The sequence below is a fragment of the Mixophyes fleayi genome, chromosome 9 (assembly GCF_038048845.1).
Source record: "Mixophyes fleayi isolate aMixFle1 chromosome 9, aMixFle1.hap1, whole genome shotgun sequence".
Taxonomy (NCBI): domain Eukaryota; kingdom Metazoa; phylum Chordata; class Amphibia; order Anura; family Limnodynastidae; genus Mixophyes; species Mixophyes fleayi.
In genome coordinates, this window is record NC_134410.1 from 61,624,685 (window position 1) to 61,645,113 (window position 20,429).

A 20,429-nucleotide genomic window follows, 5' to 3' on the forward strand; every position below is an offset into this window, starting at 1 on the left:
TATCAGACAGAGACTTTTGAAGAAATAACATTGTAGTAAACTTGCTTTATGTATCAACAAGAACTATATAAAGCATATACTTTCACATGACCATTTTATTGTAAATAGATTGTTCCATAAAGGTAGGACAACTGGAAACTAAAAATAAGATCTCAAAATGCATATTTAACCGATACATTTAAAGGGCTTTGAGGCTGCATTGATATTCACCACAATACTCATCAGCAAGAATCATACAGATTACATCTGCTTATGGTCTAAGTGGGCCCTCTGCCATAAGATACACAACAAAAACATGGGCAAAGTTGACTTAATTTTACCTTGAACACTTCAAAGTTCCACATTCACTTCTCTATAGTATAAAATTCTGTAAGATATGGCATCCCGGGACAATGAGTTGATTGGTTTAAAGTTTTGTATGGATAGGCAAAGATCTTTCCTGTGATTGATATTGAGTGAGCAAATCCTTCAGGTTGGTCTCAGGGGTGAGGCAAGATTAACCCTTGAGCCACCTGCTATATGTATTTGCCATTGATCCTCTCATAAGCAGGTTAGATGGTAGATGGTTGATAAGGGGGTCTTGGGGCTGTAAAAAAAACCTCTGAGGGTGGTTGCCTACGCAGACGGTGTTACAGTGGTAGAGGCGGCAGCTTTTACTGATATCATATCTGAATATTCAGAAGTGTTTGGGTCCTGGGCAAATCATGATACAAGAATGTTTTCTGGACAATGGAGGGATATGATGGCTTCATCCTCCCAGATGTTTTCCCAGTGTCCAGCCAAGCATCATGGTTCTAGGGAGCAAATTTGGCTAGAGAGATTATTAGAAAATAAATTGGGAAAAAATGTTGTAGGCAACTTCTTCCAGGAGGGCATAGTGTAAAAGAGAAACATTATATTTCACAGAAAGACTTATAGGCCTATTTATGTATGGGACCTAACCCATTTCTCCAATGGGAACACATAAAGGGCATATTCCCAATATATCATAAAGTTTTGCACTTTAAGTAACCATCTTGAATTGATGTTAAGTTCTAAATACTGGAGAATAAAAATAGATGGTATGAGTTGCATCTAATTTGCAGAAAAGTGGAATTTTAGTGCGCTTTACAATTCTGAAAATAGGCTCATTTTCAGGCACATAAATTACCAGGGAGACATTTTTTAAAACCTAGGACTGGAAATTAGGGACAAATGGCAGAGTCCAATTTCTGGGTATGTAAATATAGCATCTACCAGATGTTCAATCTATGTAAAACTTGGATTCACAGATGCCTAAGCTGTAATTAACTATCCATTAGCAGGGGCTTCAATTACATACATGTGTATCTAGTATGTAAAACTATCAAATGTAAAGAAACAAAAAAAAGTAAATAAATGAAACACAAAGTAGTGTCTGCTGCTATTTACCTTGTGCTGCTCTAGGCCTCCGAGAGAGCACAAATATATTTGCATATATATATATATATATATATATATATATATATATAAATATATATATATATATATATATATATATATATATATATATATATCTATATATCGCTATTGAGAGTTACATGTAAATAAGCACGTCCTGAGTGTATTAGTATAAAATGAGATCTGTTTTCTTTTAGTGACTTTTTTTGACTAATCAGAATTCAATTCACAATAGAAAAGTATATAATTCTGGAAGATCCTAGAATGGAATGATATTGTACTGCCGTACTTATAGGAGACATGCATCAATACTATATGTATATATATATATATATATATATATATATATATACATATACATATCATCATCATTTATTAATATAGCGCCACTAATTCCGCAGCGCTGTACAGCAAACTCATTCACATCAGTCCCTGCCCCATTGGAGCTTACACTCTAAATTCCCTAATATAGACACACGCTCACACACAGATAGACAGACAGAGAGGGAGAAAGATAGACAGAGAGGGAGAGACTAGTGTCAATTTTTTTTGATAGCAGCCAATTAACCTACCAGTATGTTTTTGGAGTGTGGGAGGAAACCGGAGCAACCGGAGGAAACCCACGCAAACACAGGGGGAACATACAAACGCCACACAGATAAGGCCATGGCCATATATATATATATATATATATATATATATTAAATTATTTTTTACTTTTTTTATTGAAACACAGCTTCAATGAGGCTGTAATTGTTGTTTAACTTGTGCGGATAAAATTCTAAACAACATTTCTTACTGTTGCATCCTGTAATAAGTACTTCTACCTACATGTGGTTAGGGCTGCAACCTGTCGAATTATGACTCAATACTTTGAGACCCCTACCTGTTTTTTTTTATTTAAAACAACTTTTTATTAACAACATCAAATACTTACAAACAAAGAAAAACAACAAATAAGGATTATATGCAGAAGATAAATGCAATTTTCAATGCTTGGTTTTTAAATTGTATCCAAATCTTTCAAATCCCCAGCCCAGGAAACCGTTTATCTACCTGCGGGAGGGGGGTATTGCTTTGCCATTAGGCACTATACTTGTTCCTTTGCAGTTCTCTGAATTAAAAGTTGGGAAAACAAGACATACATAAAACAGGGGTAATACAAGTTGACAATATAAATGCAGAAATGAAAACTAATGGTAGGGAGAACCCTGCTCATTAAAGTGCTTGCTGGACAGCTCTGTAGATTTCAATAATCTGTCGCCCCTCCCTCAAACACCTCCACTGCATCATCCTCTGACATGAGGGAATTTAGTCTGTCCACGGAAATCATTATATACTCTGGCAATTGTGCTGCCTCTTCTATCTTGCCATAATAGTAACAATTAGCATGCCATATTGAGTATAACATGCCAAAATTTGCATTCAGCTTTTAAATTGTTGCAGTGCAAAATAATTGTCCACAAGCACAAATGGGAACAAATTGCGAGGGAGGTATTTCTAAGAAAGGGTGGAGCAGATTCCGATATGATGCATAATTTGTCTCACATGAAAAATGTTTATCTTGAGTGACCTTTATTATAACCTAGGAGTAAAACTTGGCAAATGTTATCAGAGTGTACTATTTGGGATATTCTGAGAAAATCAATGTGGAATAAGTGGTCCCAATTGTGTGCCCTGCTCAATGGATTTTTAAGTTGTCCAGAATGACATTTGTTTACTCGGATATGGTTATTGACTTGGGACCCGCACATGCAGTGATTTTTAACTAATGTAGTTTAAACAATCATATTGAATATCCAAATTGCTGTGTGTGGTCAGGGTAACCACTATGACCTATCAAAACACATCCTGTCTAATTACTATTGTTATTTTTAAAAGTACAGCGTTTTGCTACCTATCCATTTACCCAAATATAAGATAAGACAACCCATCACATAAAAATTACTGCTAAAGAAGATTGTTATCTCATGCCACCACAAATACACTGACTGGCTGTTTACTAATGAATGGTTTACCTATAGAGTTAGCATGCCACACTATACACTAACATAGCAGCTTTGCAATGTGGACAACCCAACTTCTACACTGTACACCACAATCAGATGTACTGTACTAGTATTTGCACCCTGATACTGTCAGCCTCCTACTTTTCTTCTGACACTTTGGCTAGTACAGGGGCACTTTGATAATTATTTGAAAGTGAGTGCAGAGAGATGCAGACATTGTGACAAAGTTACAAGTTGAAATGATAAGCAACCAAGCTGTGGCAGTGACAATAACAAACTGACAATAAAAAATTATATAACAAATATATATATATATATATATATATATATATATATATATATATATATATATAGTAACCCAGATTATGACTGCCATTTGTCTAGTTACAAAACAAAAAGATAACCTCTGATTATTTGCCACTGATCGCAGAATATTTTTCCTGTACATCAATTTTGATAAGTCACCTATCTGGGCATTTTGGTAAAGTTGTTTCCTGGATGTATATATATATATATATATATATATATATATATATATATATATATATATAATGATGTTTATATATAAAAGCAACTGTATGACACTCTACATGACAAAGGGAATGAATATGACAAGTTTTGACACCCAGGTAATGTTAGTGCTGTCGTGTTAATAGCACAGCAGTACTCTGAAATAAACAATGGTATTCTGGTGACAACGACACAAAGTAGAACTGGTAGAAAGAAGTGGTTGCCTGCAATGGTACATTAGTGTAAATAACAATTAGGTTTACCCTATGTACAGGTAACAAGCAGTGTCACTAACTGTAAAACAGGTAGCAATTAAATGTGCAGTATGATGGATGGGCTGTATGTAATTATAGGTTGGAGTGGTAACCTCACTGGCTTTGTCAATTTATAAGCATGACTGTTATACATAGACAGCTCCACCAAAAGGATTAACACTGAAATATGTGTGTACTTTAAATAAGCAAATATATATTCTGAAACAATGTTTTTTGAAAGAAGCATCTCTCAGCAACATCATTAACAAATAGTAGACCTGTAATGTCACTATAACATTAATTAGCAGTGGTCCCAGGGCAGATTTTAGACACAGTGGCTTCCGAAAAAGTTTGGATGAGGAAATTTGCATAAACCATTAGCACTTTTTCTGTGGTATGTAAAGTCTCACTGATTTTCATCATCCCAGGTTGTCTCTTATACAGTACAGCTACAATGCCTACAGTACAAGTCTGCTGCGCCTGTACACAGTACAAGGTCCACATCACCATAAATACAGTAGCATAGTCCCATGAACATAGTATACAGTACCAATCACGTACCCATGTCCACAGTATACAGAAAACTTAAAATACCCACATAATACAATATGTCTCTTCTGCTACCAGTATACAGTATGTACCATACCCACAGCATACAGAAGAGATCTTGTGCCCTCTGTACACAGTACAACGGAACAATACATATCTCATGCCAATAGTATAAAATACAGATCCAATAGAATACAGTACATTTTAAATGTCCACACAACACAGAACATCTCTTCTGCTACCAGTGTACAGTACACAGGGATGTGCCTATAATGCTAAAGACTGAGCCAGCAGTCTCAAATGGCAGGTTTCTGGGGAAAGAAAATATAGGATTTATTTTTTTTTAAATGCTTTTTTTTCTTGATGCAATAATCTAAATAGGTCATTTATACATTATTATTGAGTCTAATTATGCCGATTATGTTATTTGTGCTTTATAGTTTACACTACACCAACAGAAATGTTAATGTAGATTTATGGGGTTTGCCCTGGGACAGGTATGTAAAATCAAACACAGATTAAATATGCATGTTGTATGCACTCCTGGTGAATATTGCTTGTCTGCAACTGTTGGGCTTGACCATCAAACATAAGTCATACTTGCCAACTCTCCCGGAATGTGCGGGAGACTCCCGAAATTCGGGTCAGTCTGCCGGGCTCCCAGGAGAGCTAGCAAATCTCCTGCATCCTGCTGCAGCCACCACTAAATGACGTGATTTGGGGTGAATCGCCTCATTTTGGCCCTGCCCCCCCCTCCCCCACGACAAACCGACATTCCCGCGATTTGCCTTGCCCCCTCCCGCCCTCCAGTCACGCCCATCTCCCGGAGACAGAATAGAGAAAAAGTAGGTAAGTATGACATAAGTTGCCAAGCCATGTATACAGTACATGCTGCAATTTTTTCTGACAGTTAACAATATTCCGTCAGTAAGACACACAAATAGCAGATCTCATAAGGAATCTTTGTTGATAGATCATCCAATCTGTCTTACACACTTGCGTCAAAATAACTGCTTTTACTGCTTTTACTAGCACTAATAAAAGTATTAAATAGGTATAGGAATGGAACCCATTGGGTCCATAGCGTCCATACCACTACCATTTACACTTGTGGTTGAGAGTGTTTAGAGTGTGGCACAATGTTTCTGATGCTGCATTCTCTATTCACTCTTGTTCACCACAAATGTACGCATTGGAATCAATTGAGTTTCCTCTGACTGCAAGTGTCAGTGTTCATTAACCACCACATGTCAAACGTGATACCCAAATATGTTCCACACCGGACATATTGCCATGCAGCAAGCAGCAGCATTTGATAAGTGGGACATTTTAAATGACTGAACCTGTTGGTATAAGTAACAAACAGTGATATTCTAAACATAGTAACAAATAAAAATACTCTACTGTCAATAACAAACATTTGATATTCTGACAGTAACAACAAGTAATGCTACTCTGGTGTCAATAAACACAACACTCTGACAATAAAAAAATAATTAATCTGTTGTGTTATTAGCAAGCAGTGGTACTTGGGCGGTAATAAGAAGTGATGCTCGTCTGGTATCACTAACAAGCAGTGGAAATCGTATGGTAATTCTTGTGGTATTGTATTATATATGTGGACAAATTATCATTAATTCTATGTATTTGAATGTTATGAAAGCACTATCATTCACAGATCTAGAAGCAAAAAAACAAATCAAAACTATTAAGCCATTAATTAGTGAGCACCCCTTATAATTCCCCTAGATAATTCTAGTGCATGGCTAATAAACATGAGAAGTAGAACTAAAAAGCTGTTAAAATTCACTGCATTTAGCAATAATCTGGACACAATTAAGAACTCTTCTGTAAATTCAGAACAATTGTTTCAATGGTACAACACATTATTGGACTATTCCGCTTTCAATTTAAATGTAGATTCTTTTTTTTAAGTACAAGTCCAGTTACAAAAAGTATGATTATGAACTAATGACATCAGATAAGAAAATCGAAAACGTTTATTCCATTCACTTAGTGTTTGTTATGAAATATTATTTTAAATAAACAACTCTGAACACTGAATTTTTCTACAGTACATCCACCAAAATAATGAAAAGTTTCATAGAGTAAATGTAGCAAACTTAGCCATAGAAATCTATAGAAAGGGCAATATCACAAGGTCAATATAAAGTGTGAATTCAATTTTGGGTTTTGGGAGGTCGGTCACTAAAAGGTATCTTTAACCACTATAAAGTGCTGTGGCAAGGGAAAAGTTATCGAAGATTATATGTAGGCTACAGTTGGGGGACAGTAGATTCATTAGTAAATAGGTTAATATGTCTAGACCAATGGATTATTAAAGGCAACAGGTACAGGAACACACACCTGCAGTCATACAATGAAACGACTGCGGATGGAGCATAGCAATGCTGGGTAGTTGCTTTTGAGTCTGATAGGAACGATAATAAGAAATGTTGGCTTGATTTAAATGCGCGAAGCTAATAAGAAATATGTTATTGTATTGAAACAGTTAATGCAACCACAGGGGCTTGCGTGGGTTGTGCAATGGTCAGGGTGTAAACAAGGTGTCAGAGCCTCGGAACTCCCCCTTCATCCATCATTCCCCCTCCCCAATTCCCTCCCTCCCCCACTTCGGATGCATTTCCCCACCATCAGCAACATCCTCATCCCGTTCTGAGCACAGGATCCACCCGTGACAGGATCCTATTATTCGCCTGTCAGAACATACAGATCCAGATATATCCTGGCTCGTCCGTGACAAGAGTCTTGCAAAACCAATAGCTCCTGTTACATTAAGCTTTCCCGTAACCCTTTCCTTGGCAGGCAGCACCGGCTGTGTGTTCTCATGGCTACTATACAGTAAGGACAGTATGCCATTCAATAAAAATATCCGTTGTGAGTATCTCAATCATCCATCACCTTTGGTTGTTTCTTTGGATCACCATTTCAGCAAACGTCCAATATCATTAATCATGTGTTCCTACCATTCGCTCGTCTTCCTCCTGTTTGGGTGTCCTACCTGTAGAGGCCATGTATGTGAGTGGAGTCTCTGCAGATCACGCTGCCCCGGGCTGGAGAGACTCTGCTTCTCCCTTTAATCTGCAGTGCGGACAGCGCGCATGCGGAGCGCACAGGCTGTGCTGACATGCAGACTGTGTGCCATCCACTCCTGGGAGGAGGGGGGAGCTCTGCCAGGGGAGGGAGGGGAACATCTGTACCGTGGATTAACCCTGACATTACCACTGGCATAACTCCTGCAACAATACATTTTGTTACATTTCCAGATTAAATGGATGTCGTTTACAGATAGATAAATGAAGACATCCACCTCCTTCTATAGTCTTCTCATCTATAACTTATACAAAACAAGCATGAGTTTCTGTAAAGGTTATTGGCTCTATAAAAAAGAAATATATCCAAAATACACTAGAGGTTTAAGAGCATTACGCAATTCCGTAAAATTCTAAAAAACCTCTGCAAAATATCAGGAATGGAGGAGTTTTCTTCAAACTATACCTCATTATCTCCTTTTGAGAGATCATTGTTTCCATGTCAACCATTATACACTGTGTTTCAGTTACATGCTACCGCTTCTCATACTCTTATGCAACATACTACAAACTGTGGTTCAATGTGTGCAAGTGCTCTTTCATATCAGTGCAACTTGCATTTTTTGGGGAAATCTTTTTGCATTGCTTTTTATATTTCCTAACAATGAAGTACAATCTGAAAACCTAGTGCCATAATTCCGCATCTTTTAAGTGTCAAAAATGCTTGATGCATAGACCCCAAGGTGCACAATTTTGCGATCGTGTGAATTGTGGATTAGAGCAGCGACAGAAAAATGTGTCTTATACCCGCAGGTGTCCTTTGCATTCAGTGCTTGCCTAGAGTTCAGAGTGCCTCAGGTGACATGTTAGTATAGCCTCCCACAAATTCAGCAGTGCTGCACATAGAATATTTGTCATTTACATCAGTCTCTGCCCTGTTGGAGCTTACATTCTAAATTCCCTAACGCACACACGCTAGGGTAAAATGGCTAATTTTGTCAGCAGTCTATTAACCTAAATAGTCAAGTAAGTTTTTGGAGTGTGTGAGGAAACCGTAGCACCCAGAGGAAACCTATGAAGAACTTACAAACTCCTGGTCAGGAATCGAACTCATGACCACAGCTCTGTGAGGCAGCTGGGTCAGCTAACCAGTAACCATTAACCACCATGCTACCCACTACACCCACATGTACCTGGAGAGGCGGGATGGGGGAGGGAAGGGGTGTGCAAACGCATGCTGAGTACACTGAAGATGTGTTCACGCAAATACAGCTCATGCAGACATATATGAATACGCCTGTTAGGAGTTGTATGTTTTGTACCTGCTATCGGACAGGGGCAAATACGCGCTTGTGATGATGATGATGATGACTTATAGTAAACCAGGCACATATGCTGCTGATGCCAATGTGAAGGGCCTGATTAAGGGTTCCAGCCTACCTAAGCTAATACACAAGTATCGCCCCTACTCCTCAGCCCCCCATGTTTACATTTATATTCAGCACTAGGCAAAATGTCATACAGCACATCAACTAATTACTGCACATAAGGAGCTATGTTGACATTGAGCATATCATTTAAAATATATATATCAGGAACTCCTTAATGAATTTTTAGGCATATAGGAATACTCCTACATTGGGGAGGTCTGGGAGGTATGTAAGCAGCAGGTAAAGAGGTCTGATGGGCATGTAAAGGGCATGTGAGGAGGTCTGATGGGCATTGTAGTGAACAGAGATGAAATACAGTTATAAGAATTAACCAATACAATAACTGGGGAGAATGAAGCATAAGCAACTACAGTGTAAATATGGTCTATGAGACGAATCCACTGATAATTTGAGCTTCTCTGTAAGTTAAGAGGTATAGGGGCCTATTTATCAAAGCTCTCCCCCCTCTAATTTAGAGGTAAATTCCCGAAAACAACAGTTTTCGGGGATTAACCGCTAAATTACTATGTATTATTCTAGCATTGCAGCAGATATCTCGGGTACAGCCTCGGACTGGCCTGCCGGCCTGCCGGCCAGCCGGGCTATTCACCGATAGGCCTGGCCGCGTTTCAGCTCCGCCCCCTCTGATGTTAGGGCGGAGCTTGCAGGGAACACCTGACTTACCAACGTCGGCGGCAGCAGTGTCGGTAACAAACACACTACCGCGCAGGTGCAGAGAGCCGTGTCTGGCCTCCCTGCACCTGCACGGTAGTGTGTTTTTAACTTCAGCAGGGGAGGAGGAGTTGTCTTCCTGTCGCGGCTGCCCAGAGGAGCAGGATGCCGGAGTATTTCACAGGTAAGAGACTCATTGCCAGCCAGCCTGTTGTTTGGGTTTTTTTTTAAACACAGAACAGCAGAGAAGTCCTAGGCTGAGGGAAACGGGGCATACATACAATCATACAGCAGACTCCATCTAAATGGCCCCTGAATGTAGTAAACTAAGTATTTGATAAAGGATGCATGCATATATATATATATATATATATATATATATATATATAATGTGTGTGTGTGTGTGTGTGTGTGTGTGTGAATTGGGGACACTTGCGTGGCATAACATTGGGGCACTACAGTGTGGCATAACATTGGGGCACTACTGTGTGGCATAACATTGGGGCACTACAGTGTGGCATAACATTGGGGCACTACTGTGTGGCATAACATTTGGGGCACTACTGTGTGGCATAACATTTGGGGCACTACTGTGTGGCATAACATTGGGGGCACTAGTGTGTGGCATAGGGGGGCTGCTTATCTATACTAAACTATAGGGGGGCTGACTATACTAAACTATAGTGAGGGGGGCTGCCTATGCTAAACTATAGTGAGAGGGGGCTGCACAGAGAACACTATAGGGAGGGGGTTATGGGACCTTTAATGCTGAGGTGGTTTGGGTCTATAATTGAATGTGGGGCTGTGTGTGGGGAGGAGGGCTATCGATTAAATGTGAATATTAATTATTTAATGTTAGGAATGGTCGTGGGAAATGAATGTTTTAAACTTAAATGCTATTAATTTATTGCTGGGACTGTTTGGAGGGAGAGTAAAAGGTTTATTTATTAAATGGGAATACTATTAATTTAATGTTGGGATTGGTTGGAGGGAAATATATCTATTTATCAAATGTGCGCACTACTACTTTAATGTTGAGGCTGGAGAGAGGCCTAATTATTAAATGTGGGTGCTGTTAATTTAATGGCGGGGATGGTTGGCGTTTCTAAATGTACCCATTATTTTTTCCAAATAGGGCCCTCAACATTCCAGGATCCAGACAAGTCCGAAATAAAGAAACCAGCAGCCACAGGTGGTAAAAGTGACAGCAACAGGTAGGACAGTCTGTCAAATGTTCTGAGTCTAGTGCAGGCTTGGCTAACCTGTGGTACTCCAGGTGTTGTGAAACTACAAGTCCCAGCATACCCTTACAGCAGTAAGCTGCTATATATTGGCAAAGCATGACCAGGCTGGTTAGCCAAGCCTGGTCTAGTGGGACAATCCTGATTTTTGGTGACTGTTCTGCCCAATCTAAGGGGCAGGTCAAGACTGTGTATTCTTTATACACACACTGCATTATTTATATACTACACTAAGGTGCTATCTGTCCTTCGTGGACTGACCACTTCCCCTCTAGTGTCTGGTCCCGCCTCTATGATGGCTGACCACACCCCCTCTGGTGGGCCCCTAGTGTTGCATTCCCCCGGTGGGCCCTTCATGCCCAGCCCGACACTTTTCGGATATCTGCTGCTTTTCATTTCTCATCATTTTACTGAGCACTCCCCATAACAGTGTATGGGAAGTGCTCAGTAACGCTATGTACCAATGACCGAAAGTAAGTCTTCAATCATGTTAATGTACGCCATCTGAAGCTGGCGCCATCTGAAGCTGGCGTACATTAACATGATTGAAATCTTTCACTGAAAACAGCTCTGCTCCGAAGAACAGAGCTGCACAGCGCATGTGTGGAGGGATAACATGATCCCTCCATGTCACATGCCTCAGGTTCCTTCATTCAGGGATCTCTGTGTGCATGGCCGAGTTTACCGGTCGGTGCATGCACACAGGGATTGAAATGGGGTGAGCAGCATCACACAGGGAGGAAAAGAGCAGACTCCAGTGAAAGGTAAGCAATACTCTTTATAGGAACAGCCGTTTTTCGGAACGGCTGTTCCTGTGTTGATTTTTTAATACATATGAGAAACTTTTCAATCCGCATCTATGCGATGAGGATTGAAAAGTTTCTACTGAAAAGAACGAAGGGTAATAAATAGGACCCATAATGTAAAGCCAGAGGTTCCAGGTGTGTGTTTATTGATGTAAAGAATATGGGGGAGGCACACACACATAACCAACAGGAAATAGCATGTAGGAATAGTGCTTGAATTGCTGCTGTGACTTGTAATCAGAATGTTCACCACCCAGATCTCCATCTGAGTTCTGAACATTCACCGGAATTATCTGTAGATACAGGGGTATCATTTGCAAGCCCACATTCTCTTAGCCAGCTGTCTAACGGCTTAGAGGAGGTAGCTGACAGGCCCAAAATCCCTGTTAATCTACATCCCCATATAGAAGAGTCCAAGGGAGAGGGGAATGTTCTGTCCAGTAACCCCCAGATGAGACTTGCATAGTGTTACCAGTAGAGATGCTCACTGACCCCTGTGTTTTGGTTTTGGATCAGGATTACCTTCGTGTTTTGGTTTTGGCACATCCGCCCTTGCGTGTTTTGGTTTTGTTTTTGTTTTGCAATTCGTTAAAATATTCAATTTTTTGGGGCTAAAATAACATAATTTAGTGCTCCACTTGTTTCCTGGATAAGTGAGGTAATTCTACAGCTAATAAATGTCAATGAGCGCTAACCACCCCGGGATGTGTGCTTTTATCAGATACACACCAATCCAGGGTAGCAGACAACGCATTAAAAAGAGCTATTGAAATTCATAGCAAAAAAGGCAGTTGGGTGTCTGTCTATATTTTACACCCTTATAATTAAATAGAGAGAGAAGCAGTCTGCAAAGACTGTACCATAAATAGAAATGCCCAAAGCAGATTTTCTGTTTGGGTCTAGATTACACCCTACACTTATAGGGAAATTGACAAAACAGCAGGCTGCAAAGACTGTACGTTAAATAGAAATGCCCCAGTATGGAAAGGGACTGTCTGACATTTCCATGTCAATTAACTCCTGAAAATAATCCTCCACCATCCTTTGCATGTTAATAGTAGGATTGGTTGGAGTTATGGGCAAAGTCACACATTTTTTGGTAAAATCTTTCAAACCAGCCCAGATGTCAAACTCTTGTGGTCTGCCCCCTGCGTCATCCCGGCTTCTCTTTGGAAAGTGCAATTTGGTGCCAGAACCTCACGTGCCAGAACTGCTGTCACAGGTGCCACACTGCTGCCATTGGTGCAGGACTTACACAAACAACCTCATCCTCATCAGCACCCTCGTCGGCTACACAAATCTCCCCCTCATCCTCTTCTAATTCCAAAGTGTCATCCTCACTTGGTGTATCACCGGCTACACTCGGGCTGTTCAGGCACACATCAGCAGAAATGCCGAAAAGGCCCTTCTTTATGGGTACACACACTATCAAAATGGTCACGATTACACATAGCACTCTTGGATGGACTCTCCTCAGGGATTGGTGTCATTTCTGATTCTGAGCATACATTTTCCTCTAATGCCTTACTTTTTTCTTGCAGCTCGGCTTTCACACATAACAGTAGTTGTGCACCACTTTTGGACTCCAAATTACTTGATCTTGCTTGCTCATGAGTGACCTTACAAGAAGAAGGCTCAGTAACATTTTTAGATCTCGCACTAATAGAGAAAGGCGAATGCCTCATTCTTTCTTTGCCACTACGTGTGTCGAATGGCATGTTGGCAAAAAAAAATTCTCGGTAGTTAACTTTTCATCAGTTGCAGCTCTTTTTCTCTTCAACACGGTAAAAGTTTTTTGTTTTTTTCCCTGACTTAAAAAAACTATGTACTTTTACATAGGCTTGACCAGATGACGTACAGGTAAGACTACCATCAGGACTGGTGCCAGCAGCTGCTTGCTGATTTGCTGATAATTTCAACACCAGAAAATAGATTTTTGGGCAATGGGGAAAATGTCACACCCCAAGCACTTGTAGTGCAAACTCAGAAATATATAGTGCTGGTATATAATTATTTCAGCACCAGAAAATAGATTTTTACTACAGGGGAATATGTGACACCCAACACTTGCGGTGCAAAATCAGAAAGAAATTGTGCTGGTATATTACAACTTCTGCAGGCAGAAAATACTTTCTTTAGGACGGAATATGACACCCCAAACAGTTTGTAATGTTTGGAAAAATGCCTCCTCTATACTCCTCTCTTCCTGCTCTAATAACTGCTCTCTTCCTGCTGTAAGAACTGCTGTAATAACTGCTGTAATAACTGTTCTCTCCCTGCTCTAACACAGCCTGTGACCTAACCCTTTTCTCTCAGTCTGTCAAATGGCGCTGGACTGCTGTGGAGGCGGATATTAATGCATTTGAAACATCGTGAGTACCGAGCTCCGAGATCCGACTACGTCACAATGACGTTTTGCCTCGTTTTCAATTCCGAATCGGCGGGAGAGTACCGAGCCACGGATACCTGAAGTTCGGGTGAGTTCGGTTCTCGGGGAACCGAGCCCGCCCATCTCTAATTAATACATTTGTTTCTTTTGTTTTTGAAAATAAACTATGAAAACTTTGACTAGTAAAAGGAATACCGGAATACATTCATAAGAGGGCAGCCATGACGGCTGTTCCCAGGGGTTGTCTCTGATTCTTCTGCCCTCAGACTCAACAGAGCCTCTGTGATATTTTTATGATATAACAAATTCCTCCTCCCTATGTGTTTCAGCTTAAATCTGTTTGATGTTTGTGTGCTACCTGCATTATCATTCTGTCATTCAGCTCTGTAAATGTAAAACTGTTCATTGTTTTATTGTACCATAAATGTGGTGTCCTAGAGATGGGAAACATCACACGTTTCAACAGTACTACACAAATTTATATTGCTGCAAAGCAAGCACATCAGAATCAACAGTGCAATCATGACTATAGTTTAAAAGACAATGGCTGTGCCTAGTTATTAAGTGGAAGTGTAATTCTGTTGCCTATTATTAGCACCAGCAAAGTAGACTGATTACTCAGTTTATGCAAACTGTGCCTACAATAGACAGAGTGTGTTGCCATTATTTGGGGAAGCACTTGTATGCCAATCTGAAGAATTAATTTGAATACTTTAATGGGTTTTAGAATCTATGCAAGTTCAATGAGAATTATGTACTTTAGGACAATATATAGACTTATTTTAACTGTGATGACATAGAACAGGCAACATTGCTCCCAGATGATTTAATTAATTTCTATATTTACTTCACGTTACTCTGGGAATTATATGTGGATTCTTGTGGGTCTTCTAAAGGAAAACATTATGTTTGCGAAGACCAACCATTGGTTAAACCTGCAATAAGTCATATTACAAGCCATATCAGTGCAATGCAATATTATTACTAACATGGGCCTGTTTAGCAATAGATGCATCCTGTAAAATATATAGATGGGGATATGTCCATGTAGACTTTAATCACAACATACACACACTCACATAGGGTGCCGTAAACACACACAATATTGGATGCCTGGGAATGAAAATGATGGGTCTATTTTTACATTTGAAATTTGAATACATTGAGCAGGTTCCATATTATTATCAAAAGATATGTGTGCCCTGGGTATATGTAATGTGAGGCTACATCACAAAATAACTCCCTCCTACTGCAACTATGTATTTTGAAAATGCAAAAATACCTTTCTTGATAGAAAAAAAAAGATAAACAACATCACCTTCCTGGCTGTCAAAGTAAACTACAAATCTCTGTTGTGCATGTGTCACTACCAATAGAAATAAGCCACGTCCATCTGCAGTAGCCAATACTATATAGTTTTACTTGATTGACAGTTATAACAGCTAATCACTAATCACTGTGGTATCAGTTGGAGTCATTTACAAAGCATTTTCAAAGCACACCTGGGGGTTAATATGTTTCTGAAAGTCACAGGCAAGCTGTGCCTTGAACCCATTGCCGTTTTAAATTCCCTCTGCAAAGTCTCCGATATCTGTCGACCTGCAGGAACCGATGCTTAATACATTTACCCCTTGATGTGCTGTGCACACAACCTTGGTTTTACACCATTGTGCCTCAAAGGTCCACCCAGCGCACTAGGGAGCAGTATAAAAGTGAGCCCCAATGTGTGGAGAACATACTTGCCAACTTTCTTCAGCTCTCTTCTGGGAGCCTGTCGTTGGAGGTGGGCATGAGGGGGCGGGGCGCAAAAAATAGCGTCATTTTTGCACCCGCCCCCTGTGACGTAATGACGCAAACGCGTCATTTGACAGCTGGGGCGTGGCCAAACGCCGCGATTCACCGGGAATCGTTTCGTTTGGGACCTAATTCTGCCCACTTCACTAGGAAATGGGCACTTCCTAGTGAAGTGGGCAGAATTCGGGAGATTGCCACACTCGCCCGGGAGTCCAGGAGACTCTCGCAAAATGCAGGAGTCTCCCGGACATTCCGGGAGAGTTGGCAAGTATGGTGGAGAAGCAGAGACAAATAGTATGCGTGCTATATAGCACATTAAAGTCTGAATAGTGGTAGACTTGGATTGTAGGGGCCAGGACAACAAGATTGGGACCCCTGGAATGGCATGGTAACTTCGTCCCTAAGACCCCTGCTTATTATATAAAAAGAGTAAAATACCATACACAATTTTCAAACACATTTTAATTGAATATAAGATTCCCCTAAACCTTCATAAACAATTTTATTAAAAATCTAATTCTGGTATAATCCAAATGACAAAAAGCAAAACAAAACATGTTATTTTTCCAATTACCAGCAGCCAGTGGGGGAAAATACTTGGATTACAAAATGTCCAATTAAATCACATTGAATTACACTGTATCATAAAATCAATTTTGTGAAAATGTTATGTTAAAAAAAAATCCCCTTCCAGCCAAACCTGTTGCACAGAATGAAATGTGTCTATGAAAAACTATGTTTTGTATTAATGTTTTGTGTCACTGTATTTATTTAAGCATACTGAAACCTGTGTGCTATAAATAATGCTATAAACATAGTTAACTTATTAAATCAGGACAGCTATACAGTTAAATGAATATCAAATTCTGTGTACATAATCACTCCGAAAATGTTGACATTGCCATTGTACAATATCGGGCTGCAAGAGGATATTGAAGCAGAGTTAATATCATGCTGTAGAAGGGGTCTGGCTGAAGAGTACAGCATTCTACGAGCCAATAGCTGCTCACACCTCCAGTAAGCCATTCTGAAAAACTGGATTAATACAAATGTGACCTGTGCAGCCACAGGGCTACAACAAAAGGGTGCAGCCAATAGACTCCAACAGGTTTAGTGATTTATTTGCATGTCCCAGCAGTCTAGGCCGCAGGTGCCAATCAGCAGAAGGGAGGATGTAAATAGGAGTCAGCCCAGAGAGAAGGGGGAGCAGTCATCTTGGGAGAGAGTGGAACAAGTTCAGGAAAGGCTGAGTTTTACAGAGAAGTATGAGCAGAGCAGAAAGGCAAGTCTGAACCAGACAGTGAGGAGGGTTGGAGAGATTTGGTGAGCAGATGTCATCCACACTTGCTGAGAGTGTCCAGCTTAGAGTACCTCCAGGCAGGGCCGGATTTCCCGCTAGGCAACCTAGGCAACTGCCTAGGGCCTAGCGGTCCCCAGAGGGCCCAGTCAGGACTGGCGGTGAGCGGGGTAGGCAAGGCAGAGAAGTGCTCCCCTCCGCCTGCAATCCCTCTCTGTCCGCCGACATAGTAAAAGAGACTGCGGACGGAAACAGACTTAAAAAAAAAAAAATAGTCACGTGATCGCATGACAGGTCCCGGCAGTCTCTCCTCCTCATTCAGGGGAAACAGAGAGGAGGAGAGACTGCCGGGACCTGTCATGCGATCACGTGACTGTTTTTTTTTTTAAGTCTGTTTCCGGCCACAGTGTGAGGACTAACCGAGGAGCTGCGTGGTGGAGAAAAAAGAAGACAGGAAGACAAGAAGACCAGAAGACAGAAAAGTGGAATGCAAAAGAGAAAAAGACAGGTATGTAAAACGGAGGCACATAGGGTGAGGTGATAATGAAGGGGCACAGAGGTGACACAGTCAAGGGGCACAGAGGTGACACAGTCAAGGGACACAGAGGTGACACAGTCAAGGGGCACAGAGGTGACACAGTGAGGGGGCACAGAGGTGACACAGTGAGGGGGCACAGAGGTGACACAGTGAGAGGGCACAAAGGTGATATTGTGAAGGGACAAAAGCGGCAATAAATGGGCAAGTGTGAGGATTGAGGGACAAAAGTGACAAGGGCACATCCTTGGATTTATGCATATTATTTTTGCAAACAACTTAATTTAATATTAATATGTAATATTTCTGTCCTGACTTAAATACTTATTAGGTTGTTTTGACCCAACTACTTAAAAAAACGGGACTGCTCTGTAATTATTTAGGGGTGCCTTTTTCTGCAGCAGGGTGGCCTTGCTCTTTTCACATGTTAGGTACGCCCCCAAAGAGGCAAGCCACACCCCCACCTCCTTTGGCGGCGTGCTTTCACATCTACTTAACTATAGGGGTATATGGTAGGCATGCGGCGGCACATGCTTTTACTTCTATGTAACTATAGGGGTATATGGTAGGCTGCAAAAATATAGTGCTATGGATTGTTTCAGGGAGGGGGCCCAAAAACAGTATCCTGCCTAGGGCCCTATGAGGTCTAAATCCGGCTCTGCCTCCAGGTGAGCTCTGTAAATAGATGCTGTCAACATACAAAGCTGGCCAGAGGGAGTCTCCTGATCTTGCAGGGAGTGCAGCGGCTGTGGGCCAGGAAGTGAAGGGACTGCACACCCTTCAACGGCGGTAGTTCTGCCACTACCTGTGCCACTATTATCTCAGTGCATGTCCAGGGAGACCAAAATGGGAAGAGCAGAGCAGGAACCGTGAGAGGATGGACTATAATATTTCCTCTCCCTAGAGTTGTATTGGGGCACAGCGATTCAGTGTTCCACCATGGCCGGAATGTATTAATACATGGATCATGATGTGATGAAACGTTAATCATCGTTGGGTCACCTATCTCTGACATCACACACAGCATCAATAACCAACATACTTTTTACTTAAAACATCTTCTTAAAGTGTAATGAATCAAGCCCCTGTATTTTAAATTGTAGAGACGGTCACTCACCAATGAACTGCTCTCAGCTCAAACCACTTTTCTAGCAATTGTAGAGAATAACAGTTTTCCCCAAGTTAATTCAGATTCTGCTTGATTCTTAAGGGATCTATGGGTTGACATTGCCTCCCATCACAGTATCCCCCAATTTATTAAAAAACCTATCACCAGAAAATACTGAGCAGGTGTATAGTAATAATAATAGTTAACTTACGCTTTGTCAGGTATGTTAACCTCTGCACATGCGTGAACCAGCTTTTTTACAGATTTAGGCTTTCAGCTACACTAGTTAAAAAAATGAATGCAAATAAAGAATACACACAAAACAAAAACTAGTAAACACACACAGACAATATTATATATAAAATAGTTTATATTATATAAAATGTTTTTTTACATACATTTATATAGATTATTAAAAATACTTTAATTCATTCATAAAATGTAAACATTACTGCTTTAAATATGTTTTATTCTAATGCTAATAATGGATTATTTAAAGCTTGTGTTCTGGTAATATTAACCGAACAGGTATTCCAGTGATCAAAGTACCTTTGCAATACATGGGGTATGGGGTATCCTTTGGATGTATAGGGTGATGTAATAGCATGAAAAATAGATATCTTTGTTAGCAATAGGACACTTTGTCCTTTGATGAATAGACCCATTATTCTCATATCATCATCATCAACATTTATTTATATAGCGGCTGCAAACTCTATAGCACTTTACAATTGGGGACAAACAGTAATAAACAAAACTGAGTAATACAGACAAAGAGGTAAGAACGCCCTGCTCACAAGCTTACAATCTATGGGACAATAGGAGTTGGATGCATGAGGTTAAGCCTACATATTGCATCTCGGTTCAGCCAGATTGCAAAGGTAAAGAGTGATTCATATGTTATATGATCCTGTCACACAGCAACGTGGGTCAGGGTGTCAGAAGGTTGTTGTGTTGTGAGAATTGTCTAAAGGCTGGTAATAGGGTAACCAGTGAGGTTAAGAGGGTGGTTATATTCAGGGCCGCCAAAGGGGGGGGGGGGGTACTAATTACCCGGGCCCGCCAGGGGGGCCCTCACTCTGGATTTTATTTTTTACAATCTTTTTTTTTCTTTTGCGCAGCCGGCAGGGGGCGGCGCAGCCGGAGGGGGCGGTGCCGCCGCTGCCACGATCATGTGTGTATACAAATACTCACATGATCGCGGCATCTCTCTTCCCCTCTCTGTTTGCAATGAATGTGATGAGCCGCGCACAGATGAAGACAGAAAAGAGAAGAGAAGAAAAGAAAATAAAGATGAAAGAAAGCAATACAGAAGTAAATGAAAGAGGAGAAACGCAGAGAGGCACAGGGGGTTGAAGGAAGG

At 40.6% G+C, this 20,429-nt stretch overlaps 1 protein-coding gene across 3 annotated transcripts in view; it reads right to left on the reverse strand.

Moving 5' to 3' along the window:
• The window catches only part of LOC142100695 (actin-binding protein WASF3-like), a 133,845-nt gene extending 125,962 nt beyond the window's left edge, over nt 1–7,883 (reverse strand). For 2 of the 3 annotated variants that reach the window (XM_075184425.1, XM_075184423.1), the window contains exon 1: nt 7,729–7,883. The gene's annotated coding sequence lies outside the window, so the exon portion shown is untranslated. The remainder of the gene's footprint in view (nt 1–7,728) is intronic. The other variant, XM_075184424.1, reaches the window with a different exon arrangement.
• Between the last annotated feature and the right edge of the window lie 12,546 nt (nt 7,884–20,429).